This window comes from Mustela nivalis (assembly GCF_964662115.1).
Source record: "Mustela nivalis genome assembly, chromosome: 15".
NCBI classification, from domain to species: Eukaryota; Metazoa; Chordata; class Mammalia; order Carnivora; family Mustelidae; genus Mustela; species Mustela nivalis.
Genome location: NC_139034.1, coordinates 79,736,726 through 79,752,392, shown reverse-complemented (window position 1 = coordinate 79,752,392; position 15,667 = coordinate 79,736,726). Strand labels below are relative to the sequence as shown.

The 15,667-nt window shown below is 37.5% G+C and overlaps 1 protein-coding gene across 1 annotated transcript in view; it reads right to left on the bottom strand.

Annotated features, from left to right (window-relative positions):
• The window catches only part of ITGBL1 (integrin subunit beta like 1), a 213,766-nt gene that overhangs the window by 87,873 nt on the left and 110,226 nt on the right, over window positions 1–15,667 (bottom strand). The gene's annotated exons all lie outside the window — the stretch shown is intronic.

Sequence of the window (15,667 nt, the reverse complement as noted above, 5' to 3'; positions counted from 1 at the left end):
TCCCTGGGTTGCATGCTCTGTTCCACTGGACTGGAATTTTCTTTGATAATTTAGCCATATCCTACATGTTTCCAAGACTAATAAGGACATGAACTAGCCAAAGTTAGAACAATAATAATATGACTGAATGCTGATTGGAAATAAGTTTATGGACTCACTAAATCACAGTTTGGAGCCGCATAGGAATTGCAAAACACCAATTATATTTCTTTATTAAATTTTTATATTTGTTAATAAAAGACTTTATTTTTACATAATGAGATGGGTCTCCTTAAAACAATTCTAATGAAACTTGATTAGCATATAAATTAAATTTCCTTCTGTTCTTATTCACATACTCCTGTTATTTCTAGAATGCCAGGTTGTGTTCTTATAAGCATCCAATACTTAAAACATTTATTGATCAGAATGGACACCTCTCATGGGTAGAGAGTAAAACCAAAAGCATTATAGAAGAAATGTCATTCTGTTCTGACAGAAAAATAGCAGTGGGATTATCTTTTTCCCTGACTGAATATCTGCCTGTGTTTCCAGTCACCCTAATGAGAAACTTCAGTGACAAATTCTCACGACTTAGAATAAAATGATTTGGGGCTTGGTTCACTTTTTACTCCAAACTTATATCTTATGAACACATTAAAAAAAAAAAACCAACAAGTTAAATCATAAGTTATATATACAATTAGATTTTAAGTTTAATATTACAAACTATTTCTATATTTGATCCCTAGCAGTATAACGTACTGATTTAATTATCACACTCTAAGTATATAGTTAGGTGCAAGTACTTCAAAATATGTTCTTTAAAAATCTGCTGTGATAGCTCTCTAAAAGTGTTTGTTTTGGTTTACCTTTGGCTGATATGATGCAGACTGTTTAGAATCTGGTAAAAAAAGCTATGACCCTCTTTTCATAAAATTATAAGGTTCACACAACACATTTGTGCTATTTTAAGAGGTTCTTATTGCCCTGTTACTCAACCATAAACCTCCAGAGTTGCATGAACTCCAGGTTAAGAATTTCTTGATAGAGATTTCCAGGAAACTCTCATTACAATACAAATTATTCAGGTCAAGACGGCACCACAGGTTAGTTCTCAGAAAACAATCTATGAAGTTGGAAAGCAGGTCAAAAAGTTCTGAGCAATCGAGGGCCATGGAAGGACATTTTTGTGAAAGAGATATACCCCCAGCATTCATAACCAAATGCTTCATCTTTACAAGGAAATCTATTTAAAAATAAAGATAAAAGACATCAGCATAAGGCAGGAATCTATCAACATCCTAAAGGAGAACATAGGCAGTAACCTCTTCGACATTGGCCACAGCAAATTCTTTCAAGACAAGTCTCCAAAGGCAAAGGAAACAAAAGCAAAAAATGAACTTCTGGGACTTCATCAAGATAAAAAGCTTCTGCACAGAAAAGGAAACAGTCAACAAAACAAAGAGGCAACCCATGAAATAACACTACAGACTAATGACGCTACAAAGGACTGATAGCCAAGATCTATAAAGAACTCTTAAACTCAACACTCAAAAAACAGATAATCATGTCAAAAAATGAGCAGAAGACATGAACAGACACTTCTCTAAAGAAGACATACAAATGGACAACAGACACATGAAAAAATGTTCATCATCATTAGTCATCAGGGAAATCCAAATCAAACCTACATTGAGATACTATCTTACATCAGTTAGAATGGCCAAAATTAACAAGACAGGAAACAACAAATGTTGGAGAGGATGTGGAGAAAGTGGAACCCTCTTACATTATTGGTGGGAATGCAAGTTGAAGCGGCCACTTTGGAAAACAGTGTGGAGATTCCTTAAGAAATTAAAAATGGAACTACCCTATGATCCTGCAATTGCACTACTGGATTTTTGCCCCAAAGATACAGATTTAGTGAAAAGAAGGGCCATATGCACCCCCATGTTCATAGTAGCAATGGCCATAATCGCCAAATTGTGGAAAGAGCCAAGATTCCCTTCAATAGATGAATGGATAAAGAAGATATGGTCCATATATAGAATGGAGTATTATGCCTCCATCAGAAAGGATGAATACCCAACTTTTGTATCAACATGGATGGGACTGGGGGAGATTATGCTAAGTGAAATAAGTCAAGCAGAGAAAGTCATTTATCATATGGTTTTACTTACTTGTGGAGCATAAGGAATAGTGTGGAGGACATTAGAAGAAGGAAAGGAAAAGTGAATTGGGGGAAATCAGAGGGTGAGACAAATCATGAGAGACTGTGGACCCTGAGAAACAAACTGAGGGTTTGGGAGGGGAAGGGGATAGGGATTAGGTGAGCCTGGTGATGGGTAATAAGGAGGACACGTATTGCATGGAGCACTGGGTGTGATGCATAAACAATGAATCTTGGAACACTAAAAAATAAAATTAAATTAGAAAACAATACAGATCCTCACCCCTCCTCAGATACACAAAAACTGGGCTGGAGCAAGTCCTTGAACAAACATACATATTCTTTCATATTTCTGTGCCTCCTGAGGTGATTTCCTGTTTTGAAAACTATTCTCCCCCCTTCCCCAAGACTATAACCCCCTGCACCTCCCCACCTCCACCTCACTGCTTTCCCACCTATTCAACAGAGCATGAGGAAAAGACCCCACAAGACAGTAATTTTTCTGCAACTCTTAGCACTCCCCGAAGCCTTGTTTGCTCTGTGGGAAGTAGGGCAAGAGCACAAATGACCATCCTTTCCTGCAAGACTTTGTCCATTACAGACTCTGCAGAGCAGCAATTCTTAATATGACTGCATAGTAGAATCATCAGGGAGCTTTTAAACTCCCTGATGCCCAGGCTGCATCACGAACAAAATTAAATTAGGTAGGAGTTTGGATTGGTATTTTAAAAATTCTTCTTCAACAAGCTCTCAGTCTCCTCTGCGGGTTCTTTAAGGACAGAGCCCACCTGATGTGGATCTCTTCCAGGAAACTTTCATCGTCTGAGTCTGAAACTTTGTATAAGTCATTGTTTTTGTTTGTTTGTTTTCTGGCTATCTTTCCTCAGTTCTCATTTGATCCCCTTTCAATACCCAGATCTAGCCAAAGAGAATGTCCTCCATGAAGGTCCCTGACACCTAATCTGGAGTAGACCCCAAACTCCACACCAGACACTCTTCATATTATTTTGACTTCCTTCTTCTAGCAGTAACTGAAATTATTTTTCTTATTTAGCTTCCCCCAAACAAACTCACTAGAAACTCTGTGGGAGCCCTGATATTAATTGTCTTATTTATTTTTCTTTCTTCATCACCTAGACTAGCTCTAGGCATATACTAGGATCCCAACAAATATAGGTTGAATGTATGACTGAATTAATGAATGAATGAGTGAGTGAATATTGATCTTGTTTTCTGTATGAAATTCTGTGCCCTTGGGGTGCCTGAGTGGTTCAGTTGGTTGAGCATCTGGCTCTCAGTTTCATCTCAGGTCACGATCTCATGGTTCATAGGACTGAGCCTTGCATCGGGCTCTGCACTCAGCCAACAGTTTCCTTGTCCCCTTCCTACTCATGTGCACACACTCTCTCCCTCTCCCTCTAAAATAAATAAATATTTTAAAAAAATAAATTCTGTGTCCTTGGGTTCAGCTGCTATGTCATTTAGTTAAACCCTTATCATCCCTTACAATTGCAAGTTAGTTTTAAAGTTAAATAATCTCATATGTACTGTCTTTCTTATCCCTCACAACATGTTAGAGGACACAGAGCAGTTATAATACTACTGTGGTTATAGATAACATAACTAAGGATCCAGAAAGATACAAAAATGTTCAGGGGTCACACAATGAAAAATGGCATGAGTGCACCCTGTGAGGGTGTCATGGGCCACACAACCATCTCTGTAATTGTCAACCCCACAGACATACATGCCCTCACCATGGAAGTGGCCGACTGCATGAGGTACAGAGAGGAAGCACATACTGGCCGTGAGTAGGAATCTCTCCACCCAAGTAAGAAATTGATGCCTGTACAAAGCAACATTTGAGAACAGGACTGAACAACGCAGTCTGTAGCAGCCCTGCCCAACCCATGTGCAGCCACAAGACCTTCAGGCCTCCTAACACAACCTAACACAAAGGATCTCATTTCCCAAAAATCTCTCTGGATTTTTCTCTTTATGTAGTATGATCATCCAGAAGAGTGCATTTAGAATCAAACATGAACTATGCCACTTGGGTTTTGCTGCTGACTCTTTCATAATTATAATAAACTACACTCAAGAGCATCAAGTTGTGGGAGTCTGTCTCACCACTGCAACTTTAATTGAATAGTAACATTAATCATACCCTGACTTCTAGCAAATTAATCAAATGAGTAAGTGTAAGAGACTTTACTTTCTAGTCACCTTATCCTCTATATCTGTTTGTATTTTTTAATATTTCTTTTAAGCTCCTTTCATTAGCTATTGGGAAATATGGGGCCTTAGGAAGAAACCCAGAGAAAGAAATCTTAGCAAAAAATTCAATGTCCTTGTAAAGGACTTAAAAATGACCTCAAAGATTTGCCGTTTCATCCTTGAGACCATTCAAACCTTAAATGGCTCACGACTGTACCATGCCAGACCATTTGGTACTATTTACAAGCATCCACATGGCATGGATATTTTAAGCAGCAAAGAGGCCAGAATTATTTAGAAACTTAAATAAGAAGCCAAAGAATCCTGCCTTTCCTCCTTTATCCAAATAAAAGACATCACATAAGAAATAAATATTTATGGAGAACCAAATCTCATCCATCTTAACTGCTTTATTCCAAACGAAAGGATGCCATAACTAAAAAATGCATCACTCCGTACTCAAAACAGTCACTTGGGAAAGAGCAGAGTCTAGAAGAACAGCTTGGCCAGTCACCTGATTCTCCTGAGGAACAGTCAGCTCTGTCTAGATAGCTATGCAAAACCAGATAGAGAGTCTGTCGTGAAGTTGAGTCGGAAATCACGGGCATGGAGCCCATGTGACCGAACAGAAAATGTAAGGGCCCAAATGAGTCAGAACACGGTCAAGTTCACTTACTGCAGAGAGAAACAAAGGAGTGGGAAAGCAGCCTAAAGAAGTTAAGTTCACAGTCTCCATTAGGGTTTTGCTGCCACTTTAGCCTATGACTTGCTGGCTCAGATACCTAGCTAGTGGCAAAGTCTAGACTGAGTGTAGAGCCACTCCCATCCACACCCAAAATCTACTATCTTGCTTCATGATATGATGCCCTTTGTCATTTGAACCACATGGATGGGGTGTGGTACATAAACAATGGAATCCTGGAACTTTGAAAAAATAATAAAATAAAATAAAATAAAATAAAATACCACATGAGGATAATACGAATCGATAAAGAAGATGTGTGTGTGTGTGAGATATGGAATATTACTCAGCCATAAAAAAAAGAATGAAATCTTACCATTTGTAATGACATGGATAGATCTAGGGAGTATGATACTAAGCAAAATAAACCAGTTAGAGAAAGACAGATGCCATATGATTTCACTCATATGTGGAATTTAAGAAACAAAACAAAGAAGCAGGGCCGAGGGTGAAGAAAGGAACAGAGAGGCAAACCAAGAAACAGACTCTTAATATAGAGAAGACACTGATGGTCACCAGAAGGGAGGTGGGTGGAGGACTGGGTTAAGTAGATGATGGAGATTAAGGACCGCACTCTCGATGAGCACTGGGTGTTGCATGAAGTACTGAATCACTAAATTGCACACCTGAAATTAATACCACTGTCTGCTAACTGACTGGAATTTAAATAAAAACTAAGAAAAAATAAAAATAAAACACATGGGTATGTGTAGACATACCTGGGATAGATAATGTGACCCTTTTGATACTAACCTGATTGCTCAACTGTTGTCATTTGACTACTCTGCTAATATGAGTGACTTTTAATACAACAGCCACTCTAGATTTGTGCTTGTCTTTTCCTACTGTCAGTAAATAAGCAGACATGATTTGAGGTGCAGGAAGAAGAGAGATAGGCATAGGAAAGATGCGAACATATTTATCTCGTTCATGGGAAGATTTCAATCTTGGGAACTTTAGTTACATCAAGCTTGGCCTTTCATCAGTGACACAGCGGAATGGGCCCTAAGCCAGGTTAACCGGCATTTCTATGACATCATTCTAGCATATTTACAATCATGCTTACCATGTGTGTCCTTCTTATTAACAATCAACCTCATAAGACAATTATGAGAACAAGAGTTCTGCAAAGAAATTAGTTGCTTTTTCTATGTCAAACCCATCACAATGTGGGGAGAAGTGGTAGGGGCAGGAGAGATGGCATGTGTCCCCACAGCTGTCTCCCACTGGTTTTTTTGTTCTTCATTTATCATCAAAAGTGAATGTTTTTTGTTCCCTACAAAAGTTATCCTCCCGTTAACATGTCTCTGTTCATGTGGTTCCCTCACCTAGAACACACTTTTTTCGAAATTATTATCTGTTGAATGCTACTCCTCCCTGTGGACTCAATTCCAGTTTAACTCACTTCATGAAGCCATATTTGCACCCAGATTTCTTTAGAAAACAGTATCTTCCTCTTCCCATTCTCAAGACACTCAGTCCCCTTCCCACCAGGTTGGCCATACCTGCCACAAATCCTTAGCACAGGGAGCAGCAAAGTTTTTCTATAAAGGGCAAAACAGTGACTATTTGAGGCTCTGTGTGCCATACACTCTCTGTGGCAACTATTTAACTCGCCATTACAGAAGAAAGCAGCATATGCCTACAAATGAGCTTGGCTGTGTTCTAATAAAACTTTATCAGCAAAAACAGAATGCGGCTTCCTGATCCTCCTGACCCCTGGCTTAGTACAGAGATACATGGTAGGGTGGTCAGTAGATACAAGGTTGATTAAATGTTATAAACAACACCACTAAGGAAAAGATGATGCATTAATTGGCTATGTGTTATCACATGATTATATATTGGATACATCCATTACGTGAATACAGTGCAGTGGCCAGCCCCATCAATTTTTAATAACATCTTTAATAACATCTTGTGTGTCCAAGAGGGGAATCATGGGGTTCTGATCAGCTCTACGACGTTAAAGCTTAGACAAAATGATGACATTCTGCCTCATTCGTTTTCTATTAAAACGGAAATCTGCAGAGTGTATGGTTCCATGAAGACTAGGGCTGATAGCCAGCCCTTGCTGTTTCCCACTAAAAGTATCTGGTTTGCATTTTTCTACTGAATAAAAATCAAGTACAAAACTGCTAGAGCAACACACTACGTCTTCACTATGTGTTTAGTGTTTTAATAGAAATAAATATATAATTGTAGTAACAAAATTGTCATAGTTGTCACACATTTCATTTTAAGCTCACTTAAAGAAATTGGGATTGAATTCATGTCCAATTTTCTATTTTCATTTCAAATAGATTTTGACAATATTTGCTGCACCTCTTACTAGGAAGTTTTCTTAGCCAAAGGATTTCACTGGTTTTCAATTTACTACATAAAAATTATGCAAAAATGTAATAAAAGCTGTCTATTTATTTGGATCGATTCCTATCTTTGACACAAAATGTTCTGTTGTCAGAGATAAAACATTACAGCAACATCGTTGACTGCTACAAAAAAAAAAATATCCACTCTGTCTTGGAAGTGATACAGTTTTCTGGACTATACATTAGAAAAACCGCAGGCAATTAAAAAATACTAAGTTTTTACTTTCCTCTGAAATATCTTCTATCATCTTTTTTAAAAACATACAAAATAATTGTTTCACCCTCTGAATTTCTTCCTCTTCTCTAAGTTCTATTGAATATAAAAATGCCAAGAAGGCAGGCAACATAAACCAAAGGGGGAATAAGGAACAGGGATGATTACCTACTGGAGAAAGGAGTCCCTGAATAATCATCCTCTATGAAGCTGCCATTTCTATTGAATTTGGCTTTTTTCAATTCTTTTTAGCAATTCCCTTGAATCTATGAAAATTATACCTTTAGTTTAGCAAGGGCTCCTTCCTCATAGGAATGAGAGATTTAACCCTGAATTTAACCAGGACCTTCAAGAAGCCACCAAGTTCTGGACACCTGCACCTTTGGCCTCCTTGAGGACAGAAAATGTCCCAGCACACAGAAGTCCCAGCACCTCATGAGGACACAGAAGAAGGATGTTGGAGGCACTGTATTTAATTCTCTTTGGACCCCAAACTTTTTATCTTTACCTTATCTTTGAAAAAGTCATAATAAATAACATCTATATTCCTGAGGTTTTGTGAAGTAGAAGATGCATATACCATTTAAGACATTCTAGTAAGTTTTTCTGAGTACAAAGAAAGCAAATAATAAACAGGCTTTTTCTCTTCTTAGGGGCCATACTACTACTGTGGGTTGTTCCATGACAACAGAACAAACAGAAGCTATGGCAGAAGCCCTAGGAGTTCCAGGTGTGCTCAGAGACCCATGGAAGACTGCCTGAGGATCCATGGACTGAATTTTCATCATATAATATGACCAAATACAGATTTTTTATTTCTGACATGATTTAAAAAACTCACTGATATTTTCCCCATTTGGTGAGCCACTGAAAGCAGCGACATTCCTTCCAGATAAGGAGGAATAAGACGTTAATTTCACAGGGTCATTTTTTCGTCGTCTTTGGCTGTGGTCCTTAGCAGCTATGTTTAAAATGCCATAATTTAGTGCATGACCATTCCAGAGTCCTCGAGCACTGGCTGATGTAGTCGATCTAAGAAATACTTAGAATAGTGTAGATCTGAATCCTACTTGCTGTCTAGAAATACTGCGGGAAGAACACACAGGGCTCCCTGGTCACGTGAAAACTCAGTGCATTTTCCACTGCAGTTCACTTAAAATGAGATATTTAATTAGGCCACCAAGAATTTTAAAAATATAATCAAAATCACCACGGGTGGTGTGGTGCTTAATTTAAACGCGTGCAGATCTATTCTCTTGAATTTTTAAGTCTAAAATCCTCTATCATTTGCTATAGCACTAGGTAGGACAGAAGATCTGTAGAACGTATTCATCTTATATAGCTGTGTTTATACCCATTAAACAAGTCCTCATTTCCCTGTTTCCATCCCCTGGCAGCCACCACTTTGTTTTCTGCTTCTATAAGTTTGACTATTTCAAATACGTCTCATATTAAGTATCCCTAACACCACTACACCCCCCCCCCACACACACACAAAGGGACACAAGGACATTATTTGGAGGCAAGGATACATTCATGACCTTGACTATGGTGATGGCATCATGGGTGTACACATATGTCCAAACTCATCAAATTGTATACATTAAATATGTGCAGTTTTTTTGTTTATCAATAATGCTTAAATAAATCTGTAAAAAAATTAGTAAAAATATAGAAAGATCCTCCCCTCCAAAAGTTTTTTTTTTTTAAATACACAGGAGAACTTCCATTTTTTAAATACTTTTTCTGTTTGAAATAATAACATCTCTGTGTACATGAATAAGAAAAATAATGATTCAGTTGTCAAAAAAATCAAAGTAAAAATCACAGAGTTAAAAAAAATGCATGCATCATGGGAAACTTCTCTGATAAATAAAACAAGAATATTTAAAGATGTGCTTTGCCAGTAAAAGAGATAAATTATGGCTGTAATTGAAAAATCTCCAGATGGTGGGAATTTGGCGTGCTATTATTCTTTGAAAGTATGTTCCTAGCTAAGGGAATTGAACCAACTTGCTTAATTCATTAATTAAAATGTACTAATTGATAAAAATGAGGACATAGTTTCTATTTTCTAAAAGTTACAATATGAAATAATTAGCCTCAATTTATCATTCTTCCTCCACTTCCCACCTTCCCTTGTGGGAGTACACGTTTATGTGTGCTTCAGGACTAAAACATACGCAATACCTCTTAGAACAAGTCTGATAAAAGAAAACCAAAGGGCACAGAGGACAGGTAACAAAAGCATGCGAGATTGCAGTCCAAACAAAAAGATGACTTAGACACAAGGACAAATGATGATCAAAGAAGGCAAATACAGCCAGCACAAGCCTCTGAATAATAATGCCTACAGAAAAATAATTTGTTTGATGATTATAGAAGTCAATGAAAGGAGTTTGATTATAGAAGTTAATGAAAGGAGTTTGATAAGTGGTAAGCAAAATGTAAGTTGAGTATTGAAATTGTCCCTATTGGTGGACGAAGGGAACCCCTGTTATGTCCTGGTAGGAGGGTATATTGGTACACTTCTTCTAGATTTAGGATTTGCTTGGGCGATTTTTTTTAATTGAAAAGCTTTAATATACTGGTAGGCATTTTGACGTATGTCTAAGAAAGATTTGTGCAAATTTTCTGTTGCAAGAATGTAAATGATAGTATTTAGACCTTGAATAAATTAAGAGACGATTTAGATGTCTAGCAGAGGAGGACAAATTAAATTTGTCTGTCACAATTATACTGTGGAATACTATGCAACAATATCAACAATCTTGCATAAAAATGCTTTTAACCAGGAAATGCAGTCATTGTATATTGCTAAAAAATTGGCATTGTTTAAAGACTGAATAAATGACCTAAAACAACAGCTCTGGAGTTGGATGGCCTATAATAAAAGTTTGTATAAAAACTTACACCTGTGGCACTTATTATGCAAGATGACAAGCTATTCAAATTTCCAATTTCTTTTTCTGTAAAAAGAATAATAATTATACTTCCTACCTCATTGTATTGAGGACCTACTTTTTAAAAAAAGATAATACATTCAATATTCTTAGCATTTTACCTGTGGAGCAAGTGTACATAAATGCTGTTGATAGACAGCATGAATACATCACTTTTAAAATATGTATATGTGTATTGCTATTGCTAAGATATGCATATAGTTACAAACCTCAACTGTTTTTTTTTTCCTTCTCCTTTTTTTTTTTTAAGATTGTATTTATTTATTTGTTTATTTAAAAGAAAGAGCAAAAGAATGGCAGTAGGAGAGGGAGAAGCAGGATCCCACTGAGCAGGGAGCCTCACGTAGGGCTTGACCCCAGGACTCTAGGATCATGATCTGAGCCAAAGGCAGACTCTTAACCAACTGAGCCACCTAAGTGCCCCACTCTTTGGGGTTAAGTATGGTTTTTTGTGTTTGCTTGTTTATTTGCTCTAACTGCATTCCCTGAATGTTTTACCTGGAAAAGAGTTGAGTCAGGAGTTCTCCTGCAGTAACAAACCACCCTAATATTCCAGCTGCTTAAAACAACAAAGGTTTATTTCTCCCTCTTGTTATAGGTCCTCGGTAGGTCAGCAGAGGTTTCTCCAACCATCCTCATTCAGACACCCAAGCTAATGGATCACCACCGTCGCAAACCCTGCAAATCCCCGTGAGGGGACAAGAGAGATGACAAATCTCTCACTGTCTCTTAAGCCTCTGTTCCTAAGTGATGCACATGAATTTGGCTCACATTGTTTGGACAAAGCCAGACACACACTCAGAAGGAGAACCTCAATTAAAAACTTAAAAATTGTATTCTTAAGTCAAAAAGAACTTAAAACTAATGTGTAGTCAATCATAAGCCGTTTCAAGCTTTTGAGTGGAACCTTGGCTTGAAACTTGAGAAAGCTGACCCTTAGCTCCAAAGCCCAGGAGGCAGAAATTAGGATGAACAAATCAAGTAGATGAGAGTCATCACATTAAATAAAAAGATATTTGTAGGCCACAAGGAATAGAAATCAAGGAGCCACAGGATTAATAGAGTTTAAGAAATTATCTAAATTATCCCCCTGCTTTCAAGACACAATGATCACACTCAGTCATCACCAGCAGAAGCAAGTAATCTAATTTAATTTCCGGTGCACAAAAGCCTTTACCTGGCCCCTGAGGTGGACTACGCTGAAGAACTTCAGTACATTCTACGTGAAGAATTTTTTCCTTGGCCCCAGCTAGCGAACGGCTGCAGATCGCCGGCTTGAGAACCGATGGGCCTTGTAATTGCTTTCCTCACTCATGGAAGCACAGCTGCAGCTGCCACTCATTAATGGCAAAACTAATCCTTTATAAGTTTTCACACTGGCCATTTGCTTTAAAACATCCAATGCCAGTGAGTTTGCAAAGGTAGCTCTGTGAGAAAGAGAGGGTCTCTGGCCACTGGTCCGAGCACTGGACTAGCTCTCATAAATCCCTGGTCTTCATTCTCAGAATTCTCATATTTTGTCATGGTTCCCTGCAAAATCACTCCACTCATCAATACCTCCATCTCCCTTGAGGAAACTGGAGAAGCTTTTTATTGATCTCTAAAGTACTTTAAAAAGCTTAAATGAATTATAAAAATAATAAAGTTTTCTAATGCTAAACATAATATTCAACGCCTTTTTAACAAAATAAATTTTACATATGTGCTATTCCCTAAAAATGGTAACTAATACATTAGAGAATCTCTAGAAGGTAAGAAACAAAGATGTGTTTGTCAGAGTTAGCAAAAATTAAAACCCACCAAAATTAAAACCCACCATAATTTTCTTACCCTAACACCATATTAAAAAATTTAGGGACAAATAAAAAACAACTGGTAATAGAGAGTGATTTTTCTATGTTTGAGACATACTTTATAGGCTTTTCTTATTTTTCCATCATAAACTTGTTATTTTTAAACAATGAATGAATGCATAACAGTAATCTGAAGGACACTGACTTTTAACCTTTGTTCCTTTAAAAGCGTGACAGGTTTACTCAAGCTTTCAAATGATGATATTTTATTAATGCAGGTAGAACAGTAGTTTCTATGTGGGGCTGCTGGTGAAAAGGGGTCAAGTCAGAAATAAAATTTATGAAATGAAAACTTTCTTTTACCCATATCCTAACCTTGTACTTATAATCAGTAAGGATACATATCAGAATATGGGAACATCACCTATGGTACAAATAATCTTGGGGACTTTGTTTTCTACGTGAAGAAAACTCTAAGTAATCAAAAAGACAACTGATAACAAGTAATGGGAAAGATGGAAGGAAACTGGAACCCTCTTGCATTGCTGGTGGGAATGTAAAATGGTGCCCCCACTTTAAAGACAGTTCAGATGTACCTCAAAAAGCTAGAGTTACCCTATGACCCAGCAACTCCACGTATATGTATATACCCAGGGGAAATTAAAACACACACCCACACAAAAATTTATACATGAATGTTCATAGAACATTATTCATGATGGTCAAGAAGTTTCCAGAAATAACCCAAATGTCTACTAACAGATGAATGGATAAATACATGTGGTATAGCCACACAAATGTGTACTATCCAGCCATCAAAAGGAATGAAGTACATGGATAAATCTTGACAATAGTATGCTAAGTGAAAAAAAAGCCAGAAACGAAAAATCACATATTTTATTATTATATTCATATGAAATACTCAGATTAGGGAAATCCATGAGGACAGAAGCATATCAGAGTTTCTAGGGGTTGACGGGAGAGAGGAATGGGGAGTGATTGGTAAGGCGCACAGGATTTCTTTTACTGGTGATGAAAATGCTCTGGGATGAGATAGCGGTGAAAGCTGCCTAATTTTATAAATATACTAAAAACCACTTAGTGGCGTACTTAAAAAGAGTGAATTCTGTGGTATTTGAATTATAGCTCAATAAAAAATTTATTTTTCAAAGAGGAAGCTGCAACATAAATTAAATTTCCGATCTAACATTCAGGTAAAAGGAAGTGTTTCTCTTTTTCATCTCTCATGAGGAAAATTTGTAGTAATTTCAATTACCAGGTCCTCCAAAGGCATATTTCATATTAACTTTGCCATTTCCATGTGAGAGGTGAAAATGCATTTCTTATTTTGAGAAACTGAAAATAATGGAACCAGCTATCCTTTAGACAAATGCTTCTTTCTCTTCCAATTTGTACTTGATCTGGGACCAAGAGCGGACCCGAGGCTATGTGTCCTGTAGAACAACATAAGCCTACTCAGAGCGGTCTGTTCCCAGGATGCTTTTTCAAAAGCTAACAAGCTCCTCAACGCAATGTTAATGAGTTTCAGAAATGTCAGTGGACAATTAAATGGTCTCATTCAGAAAGTTTTGAGCAGATATCCAAACTTTTTCTTTAAAAAAAGGTATACTCTTAATCCCCTTGATCTACTTCATTCATCGTCCCCATCACCTCCCCTCTGGCAACCACTAGTTTGTTCCCTGTAGGAGTCTGTTCTCTTGTTAGTCTTTTTCTCTTTGTGCATTTGTTTCTTAAACTCCACATATAAGCGAAATCATATGGTATTTATCTTCTTTATCTGACTTATTTCACTTAGCACTGTACCCTCCAGAGGCATCCATGTGGTTGCAAATGGCAAGAGCTCATTCTTCTTTATGGCTGAGTAATATTCCATGGTGTATAGACATCACATCTTCTCTGTCCATTCATCTACTGATGAATGCTTAGGCTGCTTTTGTATCTTGGCTATAGCAAATAATGTTGCAGTATACATAGGCATGCATACATCTTTTCAAATTAATGTTTTCATATTCTTTGTGTAAATACACAGTAATGGAATTACTGGATCATGTAATTCCATTTTTAACGTGTTAGATTTTTTAATTAAATTTCCGTTTTCCACAGTGGTTGTACCAATCTGCATTCCTGTCAACAGTACACAAGGGTTACTTTTTTCCACATCCTTGCCTACACTTGTTTTCTCTTGTCTTTTTTTTTTTTAATTTTTTATTTTTTATAAACATATATTTTTATCCCCAGGGGTACAGGTCTGTGAATCACCAGGTTTACACACTTCACAGCACTCACCAAAGCACATACCCTCCCCAATGTCCATAATCCCACCCCCTTCTCCCAAACCCCCTCCCCCCAGCAACCCTCAGTTTGTTTTGTGAGATTAAGAGTCACTTATGGTTTGTCTCCCTCCCAATCCCATCTTGTTTCATTTATTCTTCTCCTACCCACTTAAGCCTCCATGTTGCATCACCACTTCCTCATATCAGGGAGATCATATGATAGTTGTCTTTCTCTGCTTGACTTATTTCGCTAAGCATGATACACTCTAGTTCCATCCATGTTGTCGCAAATGGCAAGATTTCATTTCTTTTGATGGCTGCATAGTATTCCATTGTCTATATATACCACATCTTCTTGATCCATTCATCTGTTGATGGACATCTAGGTTCTTTCCATAGTTTGGCTATTGTGGACATTGCTGCTATAAACATTCGGGTGCACGTGCCCCTTTGGATCACTATGTTTGTATCTTTAGGGTAAATACCCAATAGTGCAATTGCTGGGTCATAGGGCAGTTCTATTTTCAACATTTTGAGGAACCTCCATGCTGTTTTCCAGAGTGGCTGCACCAGCTTGCATTCCCACCAACAGTGTAGGAGGGTTCCCCTTTCTCCGCATCCTCGCCAGCATCTGTCATTTCCTGACTTGTTGATTTTAGCCATTCGGACTGGTGTGAGGTGATATATCATTGTGGTTTTGATTTGTATTTCCCTGATGCCGAGTGATATGGAGCACTTTTTCATGTGTCTGTTGGCCATCTGGATGTCTTCTTTGCAGAAATGTCTGTTCATGTCCTCTGCCCATTTCTTGATTGGATTATTTGTTCTTTGGGTGTTGAGTTTACTAAGTTCTTTATAGATTCTGAACACTAGTCCTTTATCTGATATGTCGTTTGCAAATATCTTCTCCCATTCTGTCA